The sequence below is a fragment of the Triticum dicoccoides genome, chromosome 1B, assembly GCF_002162155.2.
Source record: "Triticum dicoccoides isolate Atlit2015 ecotype Zavitan chromosome 1B, WEW_v2.0, whole genome shotgun sequence".
NCBI classification, from domain to species: domain Eukaryota; kingdom Viridiplantae; phylum Streptophyta; class Magnoliopsida; order Poales; family Poaceae; genus Triticum; species Triticum dicoccoides.
The window spans coordinates 190,286,451-190,291,186 of record NC_041381.1 but is presented as its reverse complement, the minus strand read 5'-3'; positions in this window follow the sequence as shown (position 1 = coordinate 190,291,186).

Genomic DNA, 4,736 nt, shown 5'->3' with positions numbered 1-4,736 from the left:
ACGACGCAAACCAGTTATCAGTGCGGTGTCGAGCCCCCAAGTGATTAAGTGGCTTCCACTAAGCACGTGGCAGCCATTTAGAAGACAGGTTACCTTCATACAACACACGTCCAGAGGTGTGTCAAACAGATGAGCAGAAGATGATTAAGCGGCACAACAGGCTTGCCGGGCTGCATCCTCAGCATGACACCTAGCAGTGCATTTAATGCACTTTATCCTAACTGCCAGAGTTAGGTATGATAGCACTGTTAGCTATCTAATCACCGGATAAAGACTGTTTTGCCACTGTGGTCACCCCTTGAGGTCCAAGGCAATGCAGCAAAGGATGGGGACCCTTGCATACTTGTACGCGCGTAGCTGCTCTCCCCGAGGACACCTTGTCGGGCTTGAGCGTTGCACATTCTTTGGATTCTTACATCAAATCCACCAAAGCAGGAGTAGGGTTTTATGCCTCACTGCAGCCCAAACTTGGGTAAAAACCACCAGCGTCACCATCGTCGTGTTGTTTCATGGCTTCTGCTCTTTGTGCAACGTGATCCTTCCCCTTACCGAACCACAAAGGGGCCCGTGGCCCCATAGGTGATCGTGTCTCCCCACTAAATCTTTGGCGCGCCAGGTAGGGGGGGGAGCGCTTGCGCAAATCCGAGGTTGTGAACAATGCGTCAATCTTCATCACCGTCAGTTTCATCCTCCATGGCACCCAAGAAGAAGCCCCGCGTGGCAGCTCATAGTTCCACTTTGAAGGCCCCTTCGCACACAGCCGCTGACGCCATAGGTGTAGTGGTAGCGTTGGGGGAGGCGGGTGCCGTAGGGGACACGACCAGTGCAGGCGGCGCTGTCGTTGTGTCCCCTATGGTCGAAGTTGGAGCAGAAAACACCGGTGGAGGGCGACATCAACAACATCCCGACGGCCACAACCCGCAGGTCGCAGGCAGGGCTCCACCTCCCCGCCGTGCTAACGAGCACGGCCATAGTGACAATGCTCACTCTGGTGCGAGCCGTGACCCTCCAGCAGCACCTGCCACAGGTGCGGCTACTAGGCACGTGCCTGGACCAGAGCAAGGCGAGCAAGACAGAGTGCCGAACAGGGCTGCTGATCCTCGATTGCACCCCACTCCTCGCCCAACTGCCTTGGCGACCGACTCACAACGGCACAAACGCGGTGACGCCCCTGCTGGTGTTACCAGGAGTTGAGCGACGTCACGATCTGCCTCATCATCTATGCCGAGCATGGCTACAAAAGCCATGGCGCGGGCCCAACTCCTGATGAGGTTCCCACCAGCAGCTGATCAAATGGATGAGTGGAGAGCCACCATCTAGAGTTTGATCGGCTTCGTTGAAGCTGAAAAATCTCAGCAGGCAGAGCCATCACAGTACCCGCGGATGACAACAGCAGCCCGGGCTGCTGGCCATGTTGAGGAGGGCACACTAATGGTGTAGTCCCCTCCGCGGCAGCAAACCCAGAGGCAGCAGCAAGAGCAACATGACAACGAGCCCGACGGAGCATCGATGGTGGCCTCGTCCAATCCACGGGCTCGTTGAGATCAGCGGTAGGTCCTGGAGGATCGGCGAAGGGAAGATGCGCGCGTCACTATAGAGTGGCGCCAGGAGACCCATCATCAATCTGACAGGCGCAATGGCCCAGACGTCGACGAACCCATGTCTAGTGAGGGCGGGTACTTGCCTTTCGAGGTTGGATGCCCTGCTTTCACTCACAAGCTGCGGCAAGTCTGTTGGCCATCGGCCCGCATTTTCAAGCCAGAGTTGCCGGAAAAATATGATGGAAAGCTAAACTTGGTAGAGTTCTTGAGCATCTACACAATTGTTGTTCAAGTCACCGGGGGGAGGGACGAGAAGGTGTTTGCCAACTACTTCCCTTTGGCACTCAAGTCAAACATGAGGTCGTGGCTGATGCACCTGCCAAAGAATTCCATTTCGTCATGGGCTGACTTGTGCAATGAGTTTGTTGTTGCCTTCATGGGCGGCCATCAAGAACCAAGGCAACCCAGTGATCTACAAGTCCTTCCACAGAAGGAAGGGGAGAGCTTGCAAAAGTATATGCACAGATTCAGTCAAGTACACCGCAACATCCCAGAGATACACCCGGCAGCTGTGATTGCCGCGTTCCACTCAATTGTGCAACAGGAGGATCCGTTCCAAGATGAACGCCCGGCTGCCCAAAACCGTCAACAAGTTCTACACCTTGGCGGATAAATGCACTCGTGCGGAGCAAGGAAGGCGACTCCCTGGGGAGGAGGACGACATCGAGGTTGATTCAGAGGATGACGACAAGGCCACTAACCCAAAGAGGAAGAACCGGAAGCACAATAAGAAGCGCAAGGAGAAGTCAGTACTGGCCATTGAGGGTTATGGCAACCCTAGTACCGGCAAAAAGTCCAAAACCGAAGCCCCGGGCAAGGAAGCTGTCGCGTGCGCTGACTGCTGGGAGGCTGCGACGGTGGAGAAAGCTGGGAAGTCTAATGGGTTATACTGCAAAATCCACCGCACTAAGGGCCATGATCTCCAAGAGTGTCATCAATTTGAGCAATTTGTTAAGAAGCAGAAAGCTGATTACGAGAAGCGCGACAAAGAGGGAGACCAAGAAAGGTGCTGGCGGGAAGGGCCATGGCAATAGAGGAGGCCGCAACGGCAAGACCCCTTAACAAAAAGAGAAACCTTCTAAAGGCCATGAGAAGAGGGAAGGTGATGATGAGAGTGATGAAGGAGATGAAGAAGAAACCAGTGAGCAAGAATTCCAGAAAGCAAGTGAAGCTATGTGTGTTGATGGAGGTGCATCCCTGCACTCCTCTCACCGCCAACTCAAGCAGTGGGCGCGTGAGGTCAATGCCGTGGAGCTAGCTGCGGACTCTCGAAAGTCGCTCAAATGGCTCCCCACGCCTATCATCTTTGATGAAGAGGATCACCCCGGCCGCACTACTGCGGTAGGGTGTTTTCCTTTGTTGGTCTCACCAACAATCCGCAACCTCAAAGTCACAAAGATGCTAGTTGACGGCAGGGCTGGACTGAATCTGATCTCTCCCAAGGTAGTCAGAAGTTGCAAATATCAAATGAAGAGCTCAAAGTTACTGGCACGTTCCGGGGAATCAGCCCCGGCAGAAGCCGACCTAAGGTAAAGATTACGCTGTCGGTAACATTTGGCGGAGATTTGAATTACTAGACTGAGAGGGTTGTGTTTGATGTTGTCGATCTTCCTCTGCCTTACAATGGGATCCTTGGCCGCCCAGCTTTGGTAAAGTTCATGGCAACATCCCACTATGCTTACAATACTCTAAAGATGCCAAGGCCGATGGGCGTCATTTCCATCCCATCGGACAAGAAATACGCAATCATATGTGTGGATAAGATGTACTGAGATGCGGTAGCAAATGAGGCTACATAAGCCAAAGCTCCCGCCAAGGAAACAAAGAAAGAAAAGAAGGCTAGTAGAGATGCCTGCAAGGAATCTGGGAAGCGCGGCTCTCCTGAGTGCGCTGCATCTGTTGATGACTTGCCGGAGAGTTCCACTAGTAAGAGATCCAAGGTTTCTTCACCTGATGTAAACAAGGTCCCGACAAGGCAGGATGTGCTGACGGTACATTCACCGTCAGCGCCACCCTTGATGACAAATAGGAAAGTACGCTCGTTGCCTTCCTGCGAGCGAATGTCGATGTGTTTGCTTGGCAACCATCTGACATCCCCGGCGTTCCCAGGGAGGTAATCGAGCACCACCTTGCTGTCTGTCCTCATGCCCAACCCGTCAAGCAGAAGGTCAGAAAGCAATGTGGTGCCCGAATAATTAAGCTACAGTAATTCCCTGTTAATGATGCCATGTCACCACGATTACCGTTGTTAAACTCTCGTTGATTCGAAACCGGTTCAAATTCAAATTTAATATAAAGTCAAAATTAAAAGTTTTTCAAATGTCAAAAGTAAAATGTGCAAACTGTGGCAAATAATTCATAGGTGTTATTGGTGAGGAAACCAAAATTTTATAAAAGGTTTAAGTGCTCAAAGATAATTAGATCAGTGGCTTAACCAATTATATAAATGCCTTTTATAATTTCTAAAATGTTAAACTATTTTATTTGTGAGCAAAACTTTTAGTAACAGAGGTATAGATATTAATACAAATTTATAAAGTACTTTTGTATTTTAACCAAACTAAAATATTGTGGAAATTAAATAAAACTATGGAAAGAAAATAAACAGAAGTAAGTAAATGAAAAACAAAAGACCTAAACTATTGAACCCTTGGCCCATTAAGCAAAACCCGGCCAGCCCACATACCCCTCCCTCCTCCTCCTGTTCACGAGGGAGGATCGTGGTAGCCATCGCCCTGTCGGCGGCCACGCGCCGGCCATCGCCCGGCCACCCCCCTCTACAAAACTCCGGTGGCTCCCTCCCATCGCCGAACCCTAGCAACCTCCCTCTCTCGCACCTAGATCCCCTTTTACCCCCTTCTGGACTCGCCCCATAGAGAGTTGCCGCCGCTGTCACGTCACCGTGGCCATGGCAAACAGCCTCCCCGGGGCTCATCGGGTTGTTCTACAGCCTCCCCAGCATCGTCCTCGTCCTCTACACGCCCTCGGTGGATGTCTACTATGCAACCTTCTTCTTGTAGACATTGTTGGGCCTCCAAGTGCAGAGGTTTGTAGTACAGTAGAAAATTTCCCTCAAGTGGATGACCCAAGGTTTATCAGTCCGCAGGAGGCGTAGGATGAAGATGGTCTCTCTCA